The sequence below is a fragment of the Lathyrus oleraceus genome, chromosome 5 (assembly GCF_024323335.1).
Source record: "Lathyrus oleraceus cultivar Zhongwan6 chromosome 5, CAAS_Psat_ZW6_1.0, whole genome shotgun sequence".
NCBI classification, from domain to species: Eukaryota; Viridiplantae; Streptophyta; class Magnoliopsida; order Fabales; family Fabaceae; genus Lathyrus; species Lathyrus oleraceus.
The window spans coordinates 489913278-489933140 of record NC_066583.1 but is presented as its reverse complement, the minus strand read 5'-3'; the positions used below and the strand labels follow the sequence as shown (position 1 = coordinate 489933140).

The window sequence follows — 19863 nt, the reverse complement described above, 5'->3', positions numbered from 1 at the left end:
CTTAGAAAGAAGCTGGATGATAAGGGAGAAATGATGATACTTGTAGAGTATCACTTCATTGGGGCTTATAAGTTGTTTGATGCAACAAATAAGAGAGTTGTGATCAGCCGAGACGTCGTTTTCAACAAGATAAAGCAATTGCAGCAGCCTGTAACCAGTTACATAAAAATTGTAACTAATTACAGCTTTGAAAATTCAGATTCTGTATTGTCTGTCGTGGTGGTTGATTTGTGAATGAGTACTCCCATTAGTTTTAAAGCAAACAAGTTTCAAAAGCATTGTCTATGCAAAGTGTATCAAATTGGTCAAAATAACAACATCCACCCTCCGGTTACTATTATAAATAAATTTGACTTTTTTGGTACGTTTGATGTACTAGATACATTGACGGTCAAATATAAAAAAAAAATCAAATTTACAGCTAGGAGCTTTAATGCTCATTTTTCACAATCACCTCTCACCGCATTATTACATGGACCCACGTGGACCATATATAACTTATATCAATGACCATTCCTTTGCATCAATTATTGAATCAGTATTCACATCACATATATCTCTTGCTTTCCTATTACCACTGCCAACCATTCAAGAAAACCATTGACATACCACTCTTTGCTATCAATTCATACAGATCTTGATTTCCTTCAATCTTTTGCTAATACAAAACGGCTGCAACTATGATTGGAAGTGCTTTCCTCTCTGCAACTGTTCAAATCTTAGTTGAGAAACTTGCTTCCAAAGAGTTTCTTGATTACTTCAAGAAAACCAAGTTCGATGACTCACTCTTGGAACAGTTAGGAAAATCACTACTCACTATTCAACCTGTGCTAGATGTTGCAGAGGAGAAGGAGATCAACACTCCTTCTGTCAAACAATGGCTTGATGGCTTGAAAGATGCTCTCTACGATGCTGAAGATTTGCTCAACCATATTAGCTATGATTCCCTTCGATGCCAGATGGAGAACACGCAAGTTGCAAGCAAAACTAAACAGGTCTGGAACTTCTTTTTTTCTCCTTCTACAAATAACTATGAAGAGATCAATTCCCAAATGAAAAAAATGTGCTTAAACCTCAAACATTTTGCTGAAAATAAAGATATCATTAGTTTGCAAACTAAAAGTGTCGGAGTTTCTCGTAGAACACCTTCAACTCCTATGTTCAATGAATTTGTCATGGTTGGTAGGAAAGATGACAAAGACAAAGTAATGAACATGTTGCTATCACAAAGCAATACTAGCCAGAACAATATGGGCGTAGTTGCAATTGTAGGCATGGGAGGTGTTGGAAAAACAACACTTGCACAACTTGCTTACAATGATGAAAAAGTTGAACATCACTTTGATCTCAAAGAATGGGCTTGTGTATCGGAGGATTTTGATGTTTTTAGAGTAACCAAAGCTCTCCTTGAATCTGTCACTTCAAAAACATGGAATGACAGTAATCTTGATATTCTTCGAGTTGAGTTAAAGAAAAATTTGAGGGACAAAAAATTTTTCATTGTGTTGGATGACTTATGGAATTCCAGTTATTCTGATTGGGATGAACTTGCATCTCCATTGATATATGGAAAAAATGGAAGCAGAATGATCATCACAACACGCCACAAAGAAGTGGCAGATGTTGCGTGCACATTTCCTATTTTTTCATTAGATCCTCTATCCCATGAAGACGGTTGGTTTTTACTCTCCAAACATGCATTTGGAAGTGGAGACTTTTCTGAAACTCAACGCCGAAAGCTAGAACCAATTGGCAGGAAGATTGCCAGAAAGTGTGGTGGATTGCCAATCGCTGCAAAATCACTTGGAGGACTATTGCGTTCGAAAGTAGATACTGAAGAGTGGATTGAAGTTCTAAACAACGACATATGGAACTTACAGAATGATAATATTTTTCCTGCATTGCGCTTGAGTTATCAATATCTTTCGTCTCAATTGAAAAGATGTTTTTCCTATTGCTCTATTTTTCCAAAGGACTATCCACTTGATAGGAAGCAATTGGTTTTGTTGTGGATGGCAGAAGGCTTCCTTGATCATTCTCAAGACAGAAAAACCATGGAAGAAGTAGGTGATGAGTTTTTTGCTGAATTGTTATCCAGATCATTGATTCAACAATTGCATGATGATTATGGAAAACAAATATTTGTCATGCATGACCTTGTTAATGATTTAGCTACTGCTGTATCTGGAAGAAGTTGTTACAGACATGAATTTGGCGCTAAGAGCTATGAAAATGTTCGTCACTTGTCATATAATAAAGAAACATACGACGTTTTCAAGAAGTTTAAGACTTTCGACAAATTCAAACGCTTGAGAAGCTTCCTTGCCATTGAATTTCGATGGGCAGAATATAATTTATCAAGAAACGTGGTCAATTATTTGCTACCCACATTTGGAAGGTTGTGTGTGTTATCGTTGTCAAAATATATAAACATCACCACGCTACCCGTTAAAGTTGGCAATTTAGTGCAGTTGCGCTATCTAGATCTCTCTCATACTGAAATCACAAGCTTGCCTGACACCATATGCAACCTCTACCACTTGCAAACCTTGATTTTATCTGAGTGCTCAAAACTCACAGAATTGCCAGAACATGTTGGTAAATTAATTAATTTGCGTCATCTTTATCTTGATTGGACAAGCATAATAGAGATGCCGAAGCAAATTTCTGAACTAGAAAACCTTCAAACTCTAAATGTTTTTGTAGTAGGCAAGAAAAATATTGGTTCAACTGTTGGAGAGATTGGGAAGTTTCCTAATCTACGGGGAGAATTATTCATCAAGAACCTTCAAAATGTCATTGATTTCATGGAGGCAAGTGATACCAACTTGAAGAGCAAAGAACATATTGAGGAATTAGCGCCACAGTGGGGCAAGAAAACTGATGACACACTTAATGAAAGAAATGTGCTTGATATGTTACAACCATCTGCAAACCTTAAGATATTAAGCATTGACTTGTATGGTGGGACACATTTTCCTAGTTGGTTGGGAGATCCATCATTTTTTAACATGGTGTCCCTCAGCATTGATAATTGTGTGAGTTGCACGAGACTTCCACCACTAGGGCAGCTACCTTCTCTCAAGGACTTGCAAATTCGTAGAATGACAATTTTGGAGACAATTGGGCCGCAGTTCTATGGCATGGCAGCAGGAGGTTCCAATTCTTCGTTCCAACCATTTCAATCCCTTTAGAATTTGGAATATTCTTCCATGGGAAATTGGAAGGAATGGCATCCTTTTCCAGACAACATATCTCCTTTTCCTCGTCTGAAAACTCTGAGGTTATTATGGTGTCCCAAATTGAAGGGACCTTTACCTAGTCATCTTCCTTCCATAGAAGAGATTGAAATAGGTGGTTGTGATCATCTCTTGGCAACACCACCTACTCAACATTGGCTCTCCTCAATAAAAAATATTTGTATTGTGGAAGATCCAGATTCAATAAACAATAGTGAAAGGACCCAATACTCATTGCTCGAGAGTGATTCTCCATGTCTGCTGCAAACAATAGACATATGGAGATGTCATATGCTAAAATCTGTACCTAAAATGATTATAAACAGCACCTCTCTTCAACGCTTGGGTCTCTATGGTATTAGTTCTCTCAATGCGTTTCCAACAAACGATTTACCCACTTCTTTGCAATCACTTTGTATTTCAGAATGTGAGAATTTAACATTCCTACCTCCTGAAACGTGGAGAAATTACACATCACTTGTGACTCTTACATTAGAAAAGAGCTGCAGTGCACTTACCTCCTTCCCATTGAATTGTTTTCCTCTGCTCCAAGATCATTCCATCAGGAAATGTAGGAGTTTGGAATCTATTTTTATTTCAGAAACTTCTTCTTATAGCCCAGCAACCCTCCGATCTTTTATTGTCAATTATTGCGAGGCACTTAGATCATTACCTCAACGGATGGACACCCTCACTGGTCTTGAATTGATGACTCTATGCAATCTTCCAAATTTGAATTTATCATTATGTGAAGGAGCTTTCCTACCTCCGAATTTACAATCAATTACTGTTTATTCTGTGAGGATAACAAAGCCAGTAACAGAGTGGGGTCTCCAAGGCCTTACTCGTGTTCGTTCAATGGATATCAGAGGTGATGACATTGTTAAGATGTTGCTCAAGGAGCCGTTGTTGCCCATTTCCCTTGTGTCTCTAGAATTCAAAAGTCTCTTTGAAATGAAATCCTTAGAAGCAAATGGACTTCGACACTTCTCCTCTCTAGAATGCCATTACTTTATTGATTGTCCAGAGCTTGTGTCATTGTCAGAAAAAGCCTTTCCCTCCTCGCTGAAAACACTTTTTTTCTGGGAGTTTCCAAGACTAGAGTCATTGCCAGAAGACAGCCTCCCTACCTTTCTTGAGAAACTGACCATTAGAGGTTGTCCATTGTTAGAAGAAAGGTATAAACGGAACGAATATTGGTCCAAAATTGCTCACATCCCGGCCATAGAAATAAATGAGCAACTCACAATATGAGCCATGACCGTTGAGAAGCCAAGAGAATGAAGAATTCCCATCATGTTTCAGGTATGAATGTTACTTCTTGTTTGTTTTTTGTAAAATTATTATTATTTAGTTATAAGGTATATACTTGTGCTCATTAATATTGTCAAGTTCCATAGCAATCAAATGAGATTTTTAATTCTTCATGCAAAGGTTTTTAATCAAACTAAGGAAAATTATTAACTAGATTTGTCTGCCATTTCCAGAGTCTAGGTTGTTGTAAAATATTTTACTGATATATTAAAAAGTGATACTTACATGTTACATCTACATGCTTTAAATAAGAGAGAATAGAAAACCTAATGGGCTTTGACTAATGGGCCTCATTACTAATAGAAATAATTACTATTTACAATCTAATATTTACAACACTCCCCCTCAAGCTGGTGAATGGATATCTATCATTCCCAGCTTGCAAGTAAGTTGCCTGAATCTTTCTGTTGGTAAGCCTTTTGTTAACACATCTGTCAGCTGATTCCCGGAAGGAACGTAAGATGTAGTTATCAGTCCACTATCCAACTTCTCTTTGATAAAATGTCGGTCAATCTCAATGTGTTTAGTCCTGTCATGCTGAACAGGATTATGAGCAATACTAATAGCCGATTTATTGTCACAAAACAATTTCATAGGCCCTTCACATTGTATCTTCAAGTCTTCTAGAATTTGTTTCATCCACAATAGCTCACAAATTCCTAGTGTCATAGCTCTAAATTCTGCCTCGGCGCTTGATCGAGCAACTACATTTTGCTTCTTACTCTTCCAAGCTACAAGGTTACCACACAGAAAAGTACAATAGCCTGACGTAGATCTTCTGTCACTCACTGATCCGGCATAATCCGCATCAGTGTAAGTCTCCATAGTTAGATTTCCACCTATTTTAAACAAAAGTCCTCTCCCTGGAGTTGCTTTAAGATATTGTAGAACGCGGTCTACAGCCTGCAAATGTCTCACCCTCGGATCATGCATGAATTGGCTCACCACACTGACTGTATATGCCAAATATGGTCTAGTGTGTGCCAAGTAAATCAATTTTCCCACTAATCTCTGATATTGACCCTTGTCAACTTTGTCACTTTCCTCCTCAAAGCTTATCCTGTGATTTTGTTCAATGGGAACACTTGCAGGTTTGCATCCAAGTTTGCCAGTTTCCTGCAAAAGATCAAGCACATACTTCCTTTGAGAAATAAAGATGCCTTGCTTTGAGTAGGCTACCTTAATTCCCAAGAAATACTTGAGTTGCCGAAGGTCTTTCATCTTAAACTCTACTGATAATTTCTCTTTGAGGAAATATCTCTCAATCAAATCATCTCCTGTAACAATAATATCATCAACTTAAACAAGAAGTACAGTCAGTTTTCCTCCTTGTGAATGTTTAAAAAATAAAGTGTGGTCTCCTTGACTTTGCTTATAGCCCAAACACATCATTGCCTTTGTGAATCTTCCAAACCATGCCCGAGGGGACTGCTTTAGTCCATATAAGGCTTTCTTCAATTTACACACCTTGTTAGCTCCATTTGTTATGCCAACACCTGGTGGAATCTCCATATACACTTCTTCCTCTAAGTCTCCATGCAAGAACGCATTTTTAACATCAAACTGTTGCAATTCCCATCCACATGAAGCAGCAAGAGATAGTAAAATTCGAACAGTATTCATCTTTGCCACTGGGGCAAATGTCTCCTCATAATCAATACCATACGTCTGAGTATAACCTTTTGCCACTAGTCTTGCTTTGTACCGATCAAGTGTACCATCAGATTTGTACTTTACAGTATAGATCCATCTGCATCCAACTGGACTTTTGTCTCTTTTCCTTTCAATAATCTCCCAAGTACCATTTTTTTCAAGTGCTCTCATTTCCTCATCCATAGCTTGGACCCAATTTCTATTTTGCAATGCTTCTTCAACAGATGATGGGATTTTCACAGAATCAACAGCTGCAATAAAACTTTGATATTGTGTGGAAAGATGTTTAGTGCAGACATATTGAGAGATAGGGTGTCGATATAGGGAGGGACAAGATCTTTTATCCTTCCTCAAAGCAATGGGTAAATCAACTGGATTAGTGTCACAAGTATCAGAAATGGCACAATCATCACTAGAGGAATCATTTTCAGTACTTACCTCCGGTTCAGGCGATTGAATTTGTTTCTGGAGAAGGTCAGGTTTACTTCTTCTCTGATACACTAGAGTTGGTGCTGGAGGTGCTGATTCCTGTAAAACAGAAGGCCTTGAAGGACCAGGAACACTTACTGGCTCAGATTCAGGTGTTAAACTAGGACTCAAACTCAAACTAGGTGACAACTCGGGTTCAACAAAGGGAACATTGATAGGTGTTCTAGGGAGGCTAGGACCAAGGATCAGAAACTCGGACTCAGACTCTGACTCTGACTCTAAGTCACTTATGTTCTCCCCCTGAGACTGAGAACAAGTGAAATATGACACATTTTCATGAAAGGTGACATCTTTGGAGACAAAGAATTTTCGACTCGGAGGATGATAACATTTGTACCCTCTTTTGTTGGGTGCATAACCCAGAAAGATACATCTGACAGCACGAGGATCCAATTTGTTGCGATATTGTTTGTGAACATGAACAAAAGCAACACAACCAAAAATGTGAGACTCAAGAGTGTGTAAGATAGGAACAGATGGAAAACGTGAAAGCATAAATTGGGCAGGACTTTTATTACCTAACACTCGAGATGGGACCCGGTTAATCAGATAGGCAGCAGTAAGAATTGCCTCACCCCAATAAGAGGTAGGAACAGACATTTGAAAAAGGAGAGATCTAGCAACTTCAAGTAAATGACGATTTTTTCTTTCTGCGACACCGTTTTGTTGTGGGGTGTCAACACATGTGAATTCATGGAGAATGCCATGTTTACTAGTGAAGTTGGAAAAGGTATGATTGACATATTCTTTACCATTGTCAGAACGAATTCTTTTTATGCCTTTCCCAAATTGCGTTTGTACCATATTATAAAATTGGATAAATATTTTTGGTACTTTGGATTTGGTATTCATCAAGAAAATCCAAGTTACCCGAGTACAATCATCAATAAATGAGACAAACCATTTTGCACCAAAAATATTAGAGGTAGGGGCAGGTCCCCAAACATCAGAATGAATCAAATCAAAAGGTTCATCACTTTTATTAAAACTGGAAGGAAAAGATACACGATTGTGTTTTGCCAACTGACAAACATCACACTTAAAAGACTCAACAGAATGGTGTAAGAACAACGACGGAAACATAGACTTAATTATATAAAATGGAGGATGACCGAGATGCTTGAAGCCAAATTTGTGAGGCTGAAGAGGAAGACTGAGACTGGAAACAGGAGGACAACTGAAGGTGAGAAAAACAAGAAAGGGGGGGTTTGAATTATTTTGGAAAATAAGCGATTTTTCAAAATAAAGACCACACAAGGAATTTATACTGGTTCGCTTATAACACAAAGCTACTCCAGTCCACCCGGCCAAGGTGATTTCGCCTTCAACAAGGACTTAATCCACTAATCTTGAAAGATAGTTTACAACCAACGTCTAAGAGAAAAATCTCTTAGTCCTCTCAAGTATACAGACTGCGCAGAGTCACTTGAGGAAATAAATCAATAGATAAAGGACTATGTAATCTAGAGTGCTTCTAAGATAAGCAAATATTACAATAGTAAGAACAAAAGAGTGTTTCACGTTCTAAGCAAAAGCTTTGTGAAATATTGAGAGAGAGAGAGAGAGAGAGAGAGAGAGAATGTTTCAGTATATGCTTGCGCGCCTCTCAATGTTGATAGCTGTCCTTTATATAGGAGTGAAAGGACCGTTGAATTTGATGGCAGATAATTTGTCTTGAATAGGAATTAATGCCATAACTTTTGTTGTTTCTTGCCAAAACAACTTTGTCTCCCCGAATAACTTCTTTCCAAATATAGTTCCTTTCCATTTGAATTTGAAGTTAACGTTACTCTTTCTGAATTAGGAAACCCACTATCAAAGTCTGCGTGACTCTGGGAATCTTGGAATCTTGCTGTGTTGATTCGGAGCTTCTGATGTTTATCTTAAGGAGTTCTGATGATGTCTTCAGATGACGCTGAGAGCTTCTGGAATGATATACCGTTATTCAGAGTCAGAACTTCTAGAGTGCACTTCTTCTTTAGATGCTTCTGATATTCTGCTGATTTGCTCAGAGTTAGAACTTCTTGAGCGTGTTTCTACTTCAGATGCTTCTTGATCTTCTAATAATTTGTATCTGATATGATTCTGTATCTGATGACGTCATCAGATCTCTTCCTTCTTTCCTTAGAACCCTGCATACTTAGAAACTTTTCGTTATGGTGTCATTTTTGGTTTCATCCTTTGTTATCATCAAAATCATGGAATATGTTGTAGAACAATTTTTGTTCTTACAATCTCCCCCTTTTTGATGATGACAAAACAAACTTAAATAGCAGATGAAACAAGCAAAATTATCAGATCAGGAGCTCCCCCTGAGACGGGCTAGGGAGTTCAGAAGTTCTTACCAGAGCTTCCAAGCCATGAAGTTTCGATACTTTCTGCAGTTTCTTAAGTCCAAAGTTAGATGAATTTATTTTTGAGAAAAAAATATGTTGCAAAGTGCTTAAGGTATTAGGCAATATTTCATCATAGCTATATTTGATTTCTCCCCCTTTTTGTCAGAATCAAAAAGACTTAGAAAAAGATAATGAAAGCAAACCATATTTAGAGAGATAGCAGAACAACAGATATATTGGCAATAGTAAGAAAACATCAGAACACAGAGAAAACAAAGCAACAAACAAACATCAGAAACAAGATAAAACAGAGCAACAAGCAAAAAATAACCTAAGTGCCTAAGGGTTGGGAGGCGGAGGCATTCTCTGAAGCAGTTGAGCCAGCATGTTCTGAATATTGTCGTTGACGGTGTCTTGTTTATCCATTCTGGCACGGAGTTCCTTCTGGTCTTTCTTGAGTTCTTCAAGCGTCTGGAGAACCATAGGGATAACTGTAGAGGACTCACCCTGAGTCAGAGCACTCTGTGCTTCAGCAGCGGCCCTTGCTTCAGCTTCAGCAGCGGCAGCAGCATCAGCCAGAGCTTTGGCTTCAGCTTCCTTTGCCCTTTGGATTTCTTCTTGTCTGGCTCTCTCTTCTTCTTTTCTCCTTGCTTCTTCTTCAGCTTCTCTGGCAAGTCTCTCCTGTAGTCTTGCTTCAGCATCTCTGATGAAGTCGTTTCTGACTTGCTCAGAGATGTGCTTCAGCTTGAAGGCCTCAGAAGTCATCCAGCCAATGACTCTGTTCCAGTGTGTCCTTACAGAGTCAGGATCATCACTGATGCCAGAGTTAATGGTCAGAGACTTGACCTTCTGTACTGAAGCCCCTGCGAACAACATTATGGCTTCCTCAAGGGTAGGCAGGGAATGTTCAGGTTCAGATGTTTGGGGTGGATAGTTAGGAGGGCTTAAGTTTAGTGTTAGAGGTTCAGGTTCAGCGGAAGTGTTTTAGGGGGTGATGTCAGAGGGTTGAGCTTCAGAAGGGTTGTTGGTTGTTTGTTCTGGGGGTGGTGAGGTGACTTCAGGTTCAGGTGGAGGTTGTTGTGGTTGTTGTGAGTTTTGGTTTAGAGAGAAAAGGTGGGCTAAAGTGGGAGAAGCGGGGTCAGAAGGTTCTGGGTCAGAGGAGAGGATAAGGTAAGGGGGTGATTCTGGGTTTGAAGATGAAGAGGTGGTTTGATTGAGTTCTTCAGCTTCGGATAGAGGTAGTGATGTATGGGCAAGATTAAATTTGGGTAGAGGTTGTGAGGTTCTGGTTGTGGAAGGTGGGGTTTCAAAGGATGTGTAAATAGGTGGTGGGAGAGGATTAGAGGAAGCCACAGGAGGTTCAGAGGGAATAGAGGGAGCAGACTTACCAGTAGTTACTTGCAGAGGCGCTGGAGATCTTGTTTCAGAAGTTTCTCCTAGCCTTGCTTTCTTTACCTTTGAAGACTTCTTTTTAGAGGGACCTCTTTTGAACTTGACGAAGTCTTCTTCTGAATCTAGACAATCGTCCAGTCTAAAGTCAGAGATGTCAACTCCTTCATCCTTCAGACGCTGCATATAGTGAAGGATTGCTTCTCTGGGTTCATTCTTGTAGAACCTTGCAAGACCATGTGGCAGCTTCCTCTGATCTTTCAAGGCGTCCCAAGATGTGTCCAGCGTGGGTTTGAATTGAATCTTCTTCAGAATCCCCATACTCTTCAGGTTTCTGGAGTTCAGAGGCCTTCCAGTATCTATCGCCAGATCTTCCATAAGCTTGTTCTTCTCCAGATGATCTACAAGCCCATTTTCGATGAAAACATCAGACAGAAGTCTTCCCAGAGGGATGTAGGTTCTGGGTTTCATGTTGTTTCTGGTCTCCCGTACAGAGTCTCTGAGATATCTGAAGAGTAGTGCTGGGAGGCAGAGCTTCAAACCCTTGTGAATGCAATACAGAATACACTTCTGATCTGTATTGATGTAGTCAGAGGAGTTCGATGCTGGGCGGTGATGAATGGTTCCCAGAATGATCTTGAGCCATACTCTAAGGTTTTGATGAAGTTCTTTGTTCTTTGATGGATTGCCTTCAGTGTTGAGTTTGAAGATGGTGGGATTGATTACCTGAGCAATGTACCTTGACCTAGGGTTGATGTCGTAAATTCTTCTTCCTCCAGTTTTCTCCATGTTCAGTAGTGAAGCAATTGATTTTTCAGTGATCACTATCTTGACCCCCAACACGTAGGAGACGATGAAATGATCATCAGCGTCAGCAAATCTCCAGAATTCCTTGATGAGATTTGGGTAAACAGGGCCATAGAGTCTTTGAAAGTAGTTTTCCCAACCTTGTTGACGGAGTTCTTCAGTAAGATCTACTCCGTTTCTCTTCATGTTGTTGAAGTCTACCAGTGATTCACATAAAACTTCCAGTCCCTCAAAGGGAGTTGCTAGGTTGATATGAGGCTCACGATCAAGAACATGGGGTTCCTTGTACACTGGAGTAATGGATACGCCTGTAACTGTTGGAGTGGGAATGCTTGAACTTTGGGCTGTAGTGCTGGATTCCATTTGTTAAGAAAAGTTGAAAACTTGTTGTTGTTGAGCATCCATAGTTGATGAAGATGAGTTGAAGATGAACTGCTTGCAGAAATGCTTCAGAGAAAGTTTGAGAGTGAGTGAGAGTGATAAGTGTGTGAAATGTGAGAGGAGTGGTTAAATACCCTAAACAAAAAACACATGCAAAACGACACACAATTCAGCGTTAGCACAGAAATCAAGTTAGCACGCTTGGGGGAGAAATGATTAAGGCTCATTAATGAATGTCTAATCCCAACAGTATGCACACTGCTCGAGGAGATCTTAAGCGTTTGCCCTTTGATTTTCTTCTGGACAGCTGTCTAGAAGTTCTAGGGTTAGACGCTAAGTGCTCCACGTGGTTTGATGTGTCTGATCTTCAGGAATACCAAAGGATTGGTTCCTGGAGATTTCTAACTCAGATATCTTCTTAACTAGGTAGAAGTATCAGAGTCAGAGGCAGAGGTACATTTGTTTATGTCAGAGTCTCATTTTACATTCTCAGAGGCACAATTTATTCAGGGCAATTTTGAATGTTCAGATTTTCTAAGATAAAAAGAAATCTATCTTCAGCCAAGGGCTTAGTAAAGATATCTGCCCATTGATGATCTGTATCAATGAACTTCAATGTTACTATCCCTTTCTGAACATAATCTCTGATAAAATGATGTTTTATTTCAATGTGCTTAGCTCTGGAGTGATAGGAATGTTACTCTCGAAGATTTGCAAATCTTCTAACTAATTCTTCATCCAGAGCATCTGAGTTGTGCACAGTGATGCTGAGATGTATTCTGCTTCTGCAGTAGATAAAGCGATAGTTGACTGTCTCTTGCTGGCCCAGGATATCAGATTGTTTCCTAGGAGCTGGCAATTTCCAGATGTGCTTTTTCGTTCCAGTCTATCTCCTGCATAATCTGCATCACAGTAACCCGAAAGTCTATACTCTGATGTTTTCTCATACATCAGGCCCAGGTTAGGAGTTCCTTTCAGATATTTGAGAATTCTCTTAACTACTGTTAAGTGAGTTTCTCTAGGATCTGATTGGAATCTGGCACAAAGACAGACACTGAAGAGAATATCAGGTCGAGTAGCAGTCAGATAGAGAAGAGAGCCTATCATACCACGATAGAGCTTCTGACAAACCTTTTTACTTGCTTCTTCCTTTTCAAGAATGCATGTTGGATGCATAGGAGTCTTTGCAGAGTTGCATTCAGCCATGTCAAATTTCTTCAGAACATCTTTAATGTATTTTCTTTGATGAACATATGTGACTTCTGAAGTTTGATTAATTTGAATTCCTAGAAAGAACTTTAGTTCTTGCATTAAGCTCATTTCAAATTCTACCTGCATTAACTCAGAAAATTCTTGACAAATAGAGGCGTTAGCAGAACCAAAAATAATGTCATCAACGTAAATCTGGCATATCATGAGATCATTGTTAAGGTTCTTACAGAAGAGTGTGGAGTCAACTTTCCCTCTGATAAAATTGTGTTCCAGAAGAAAGTTACTTAAACGTTCATACCAAACTCTGGGAGCTTGTTTAAGTCCATATAAAGATTTTTTAAGTTTAAAAACATGTTCTAGAAATTTTGGATTTTCAAAACCTGGAGGTTGGTTGACATACACTTCTTCTGATATATAACCATTAAGGAATGCACTCTTGACATCCATTTGATATAATTTAATAGAATGATTAATGGCAAAAGATACAAGAAGACGAATAGATTCTAACCTTGCGACTGGAGCAAAGGTTTCATTATAGTCAATACCTTCTTGTTGACTGTAACCTTGAGCTACCAGTCGAGCTTTGTTTCTTACGACTTCTCCTTTCTCATTCAGCTTGTTTCTGAATACCCATCTGGTTCCTATAACGTGAGTGCCTCTGGGCTTAGGAACAAGATCCCAGACATCATTCTTTGTGAACTGATCTAATTCTTCTTGCATGGCTGAAACCCAGTCGTTATCTTGAAGTGCTTCATCACAGGACGTAGGCTCGATCAGAGACACTAGTCCCAGAGGAGTATCTTCAGAGGTTCTGAAGGTAGATCTTGTTCTGACAGGTTCGTCCTTGTTGCCCAGAATCAATTCTTCAGATACGTTGATACGACTTTTAGCTTTCTTTGGGATTACTGGGGAAATAATTTCCTCAGAGTTATGAGTTGTAGTTGCTTCTGGAGCTTTATCAGATCCTGCAAGAGTGATTTCTAAATCTGCAAAATTCTCAACTAGCTTTGACTTTTCAGGGTCAAGCTTATCATCAAATCTAACATGAATTGATTCTTCCACAATTTTGGTTTCTGTGTTGTATACTCTGTAGCCTTTAGAGCGTTCTGAGTATCCTAACATAATACCTTTCTGTGCTTTGGAATCAAACTTGTTCAGATGTTCTTTAGTGTTTAAAATAAAGCAAGAACATCCAAAAGGATGAAAATATGAAATGTTTGGTTTTCTTCCTTTACACAGTTCATAGGGAGTCTTTTCCAGAATAGGTCTTATTGAGATTCTATTCTGAATGTAACACGCTGTATTTACAGCTTCTGCCCAAAAGTGCTTTGCCACATTAGTTTCATTGATCATGGTTCTGGCCATCTCTTGGAGTGTCCTATTCTTCCTCTCTACAACTCCATTTTGTTGTGGAGTTCTAGGGCAGGAGAAATCATGGGATATTCCATTAGAGTCAAATAATTCCTCAAAGGATTTATTTTCAAATTCCCCACCATGATCACTTCTGACTCTAATAATCTTAGAGTCAAATTCTTTTTGCACTTTGGAGCAGAAACTAGTGAATACAGAGTGAGATTCACTCTTGTGCTTTAGGAATTTCACCCATGTCCAGCGACTGTAATCATCAACAATGACTAGTCCATACTTCTTTCCATTGACTGATGCTGTTTTCACAGGACCAAATAAGTCAATGTGGAGAAGTTCCAGAGGCTTAGAGGTAGTAACAATAGTTTTCTTTTTAAAAGATGTTTTTGAAAATTTTCCTTTCTGACATGCTTCACATAGAGCATCTGAAGAAAACTTCAGTTTAGGTAGGCCTCTGACTAACTCGAGTTTATTTAGCTGAGATAGTTTTCTCATGCTAATGTGGCCCAAGCGTCTATGCCATACCCATTGCTCTTCGTGAACAGACATCAGACATTTAACATTTTGTTCTTTTAAATCAGAAAGATTAATTTTATAAATATTATTTTTCCTCTTGCCTGTGAATAGGACTGAACCATTGTTTTGATTTATGGCTTTACATGTTTTTTGATTAAAGATCACGTCATAACTGTTATCACTTAATTGACTTATGGATAACAACTTATGCATTAACCCTTCTACGTAAAGAACATCAGATATAGAGGGAAGAGTATCATTACCAATAGTTCCGGAGCCTCTGATCCTTCCTTTCTGATCTCCTCTGAAGCCTACGAATCCAGCGTCTTTAAGTTCCAGGCTTTGGAACATAGACTTTCTTCCCGTCATCTGTCGCGAGCATCCAGAGTCCAGGTACCATGACTGGTGTCTGAACTTTGCTGCATAGGATATCTGCAACATAAACAATCTTATCTTTTGGTACCCAGAGTTTCTTAGGTCCTTTCTGATTAGTTTTCCCAGAGTTTCTTATAACTTTGGGTTTTCTAGCATTTTCAAATTTTTGTTCTTGTGTGTGCGTATAGTGATATGAAAACGGAGATTTAAGTTGGTCACCAGTAGAAGTTTTATCTTCCTTAGGATCATACCCAATTCCCTTTTTATTGTTATGACTGACTCCATAAATCATGGATGCCATGACACTCCTACCTATCCCATTTTTCAGAAATTCTTGAAAGGCTTCTTCGTATTTATAAATTATTGTATTTGAAGTCTGTGGAGCTTGAGATAACACTTCTTCCAGTTCTAAACGATTTTTATTTGCTGCATCTCTTTGTAATGTTAAGGATCTAATTTCACCCTCTCGTTTTAGAATTGTCATCTCAAGTTTGCCACATTCTTCAAATTTTGCTTCAAGACAGCCTTTTATATTTTTAAACTTTTGTTTTAATTTCTGATATGAGCTAAGAGTTTCTAACAAGCATGATTCTAGATCAGATCGAGAGAGTTCAGAAAATACCTCTTCAGATTCTTCATCTGAGCTGCTTCTGGATGTGGTAGCCATAAATGCCACATTGGCCTGTTCATCAGAGTCAGATTCTGATGAGCCAGATTCACTATCATCCCAGGTAGCCATTAGTCCTTTCTTTGTCCTGAAGGTATTTTTATTGAAGCTTTCTTTTCTAGAATTGTCTTTCTTTAGCTTGGGGCATTCATTCCTGTAGTGACCTGTTTCTTTACACTCATAACAAGTAATATCTTTGTTAGTTTTACCTTTTGATGTTGATTCTGACCGATCCCCTCTGGGTCTTGGTCTTCTGAAGTTGTTGTTCCTCTTTTTCCAGAGTTGTTTAACTCTTCTGGTCAGGAGGGACAATTCTTCTTCATCATCAGAATCTTCTGGTTCAGAGTCATCAGCATCTTCAATTTCTACCTGGAAAGCTTTGGTTCTGTCAGATTTGCGTCTTTCAGATCTGGACTTTAATGCTACGGACTTGTTCTTTTTCTGAGGCTCATCTTCCTCTAGTTCTATCTCATGGCTTCTGAGGGAACTGACAAGTTCTTCAAGACTGATACTGTTCAGATCCTTTGACAGCTTTAAGGCAGTAACCATGGGTCTCCACTTCTTTGGCAAACTTCTGACTATCTTTTTGACGTGGTCTGCAGTCGTGTAACCTTTGTCTAGAACTTTGAGACCTGCAATTAGAGTTTGAAATCTAGAGAACATTACCTTTATGGCTTCGTCATCCTCCATTTTGAAAGCTTCATATTTCTGGATAAGCGCCAGAGCCTTTGTCTCTTTGACCTGAGAGTTTCCTTCATGAGTCATCCTCAGAGAGTCAAGGATATCTTTTGCTGTTTCTCTGTTGGTGATCTTTTCATACTCGTTGTAAGATATAGCATTGAGAAGTATGGTTCTGGCCTTGTGATGATTTTTGAAGACACGCTTCTGATCTTCTGACATCTTGCTTCTGGGAACTTCAACTCCATTTTCTGAGACTGGAGGTGTGTATCCATCTGTGACAATGTCCCAGAGGTCAGCATCATAACCCAAAAAGAAACTTTCAATTCTATCTTTCCAGTAGTCGAATTTCTCTCCATCAAAGACAGGAGGCTTAGCATTGTAACTGTCTCTTTCATTTGTGTGGGCCATAGTTTTTCTCGTTCTGGATCTCTCTACACTGTTAAGTGTTTGATTAGAAAATCAATAATAGAGCCGAAGCTCTGATACCAATTGAAGGTGAGAAAAACAAGAAATGGGGGGGGGGGGGGGGTTTTGAATTGTTTTGGAAAATAAGCGCTTTTTCAAAATAAAGACCACACAAGGAATTTATATTGGTTCGCTTATAACACAAAGCTACTCCAGTCCACCCGGCCAAGGTGATTTCGCCTTCAACAAGGACTTAATCCACTAATCTTGAAAGATAGTTTACAACCAACGTCTAAGAGAAAGATCTCTTAGTCCTCTCAAGTATACAGACTACGCAGAGTCACTTGAGGAAATAAAACAATAGATAAAGGACTATGTAATCTAGAGTGCTTCTAAGATAAGCAAATATTACAATAGTAAGAACAAAAGAGTGTTTCACGTTCTAAGCAAAATCTTTGTGAAATATTGAGAGAGAGAGAGAGAGAGAGAGAGAGAGAATGTTTCAGTATATGCTTGCGCGCCTCTCAGTGTTGATAGCTGTCCTTTATATAGGAGTGAAAGGACCGTTGAATTTGATGGCAGATAATTTGTCTTGAATAGGAATTAATGCCATAACTTCTGTTGTTTCTTGCCAAAACAACTTTGTCTCCCCGAATAACTTCTTTCCAAATATAGTTCCTTTCCATTTGAATTTGAAGTTAACGTTACTCTTTCTGAATTAGGAAACCCACTATCAAAGTCTGCGTGACTCTGGGAATCTTGGAATCTTGCTGTGTTGATTCGGAGCTTCTGATGTTTATCTTAAGGAGTTCTGATGATGTCTTCAGATGACGTTGAGAGCTTCTGGAATGATATACCGTTATTCAGAGTCAGAACTTCTAGAGTGCACTTCTTCTTTAGATGCTTCTGATATTCTGCTGATTTGCTCAGAGTTAGAACTTCTTGAGCGTGTTTCTACTTCAGATGCTTCTTGATCTTCTGATAATTTGTATCTGATATGATTCTGTATCTGATGACGTCATCAGATCTCTTCCTTCTTTCCTTAGAACCCTGCACACTTAGAAACTTTTCGTTAGGGTCTCATTTTTGGTTTCATCCTTTGTTATCATCAAAATCATGGAATCTGTTGTAGAACAATTTTTGTTCTTACAACAACACCTTTGGATGGTCATCAGAGAAGTAGTATAACCCTTCCTTTTCCTTAGCAATTCCAATTGTCTGCCCCGTGGTAAGGTCCTGAAAAACACAATAGGACATAGAAAAAATTACTTTACAATTCAGATCACGGGTAAGCTTATGGATGGAAATTAAATTGTGGGAAAGTGTGGGAACATGAAGCACAGATTGCAACTGGAATGGAGGTTGCAAGTCAATATTTACAGTGCCAACAACACAAGCATGAGAGCCATCAGCAACAGTGATATAAGGAATACTCGAAGGTGTGGTATAAGAGCATAATAATGTGGAATCAAATGTCATATGATTAGTAGCACCAGAGTCAAGAATCCACGCATTCTTAGGAATATTACCACAAACAGTAAGAGATCGGGAACACAAACTCTTACCAGTAACTGCTAGAGACCCAGAACCAGAAGGCTTACTCATGGAGTCAAGCATAGACTTCAACCGTTCCACATCATTCTGACTGAAGGAGGAAAGATCAGTTCCCCTCTTTTCAAAGCTTTCAGTATCCTGGACATGTAGAGGTGGAGGTGGAGGTGGTTGATCGTTAATAATCTCAGCCATTGAAAGGACAATCGAGAGAAAACAAACCAAGAAACAGGATGGGTTAGGGTTTCAAAGATGAGTGAACTGCAAACTGCAGTAAAAAAAACTCCGCTACAAGGCGGCTAGGGTTTAGGCGGAAGCGAATCCCCCAAAATCGGGAGCTCTTGATACCATGTTGTAAAATATTTTACTGATATATTAAAAAGTGATACTTACATGTTACATCTACATGCTTTAAATAAGAAAGAATAGAAAACCTAATGGGCTTTGACTAATGGGCCTCATTACTAATAGAAATAATTACTATTTACAATCTAATATTTACAACACAGGTAATTCGGTAATTCGGTAAGGTGTATACTCTGTTGTTGTGGCTGACATTGATTGCTAAAAGACTAAGATGAAAAGGAGAGCTGAATTTGGTTGCTTGAGAAGGTTATTGTGTGTTCTCTTCTCCAACACTGCTACATTTTCTGATGAATGCAGTGCTTAGTTTTATCTTAATGTACTCTTTCTATCAAGGTAGAATACGGGTGCATCATGGAGATGAACGGAATGAAGTGTTCAAAGTCACAGAATTGATGATTTGGTAGTAAGTGACTAAATAAGTGTAGTTTGAAACCGAAAGGTGAAAGTGTATCAGAATCAATAAGAAAAATGGAATTTGTACCATAGAGGGAAACGACGTTAAACGATACGTGGAACAACATGGTTGCCACTATCTGATATTTAGCCAAAAAAGAAGGAATTAAATATCTGGGTACGATTCAAACAACTCTAGGTAGAAATGCGGACTTTTCACTAGACGTCCTAAAAGGGTGTATATGGATATCCAAAGAAAACTGTATTTTGATGTCAAAGAAAATAATGTGTCATTGGGTGAATGATTTATGATCGAAGGTAGATAATGGATAATGAAAGATATGGATGGCTCCATGCTGAATGCAGTGCTTAGTTCCATGCTGAATGCAGTGCTTAGTTTTATCTTATGTACTCTTTCTATCTTAATCATGTGCAATAATAACCATGTGTTTGTATATTATTGAATGTATCTTTTGAACCATTACTACAGTGAGTGAGTGTTGTTTTTAACATGACTACATGATTATATACAATTTAAGAAACAATACAAAAAGATGCCATTAACTAATTTAGTTCTATGACTCATTACATCATTAAATAAAATTATCAAAGAGCTTTTGTAACTCACACAACTCTCTCTGCAAATCTTTGGCTGCATTATGTCTTACTTTATCAGCAACAACAAGGTGACAACACCATTATTCATCTCTTCATTTCCTTTACA

The 19863-nt window shown here is 38.6% G+C and overlaps 1 pseudogene; it reads left to right on the top strand.

Moving 5' to 3' along the window:
- Positions 1-542: 542 nt before the first annotated feature.
- On the top strand, positions 543-19649 carry LOC127085655 (putative disease resistance RPP13-like protein 1; annotated as a pseudogene).
- The last annotated feature ends 214 nt before the right edge of the window (positions 19650-19863 follow it).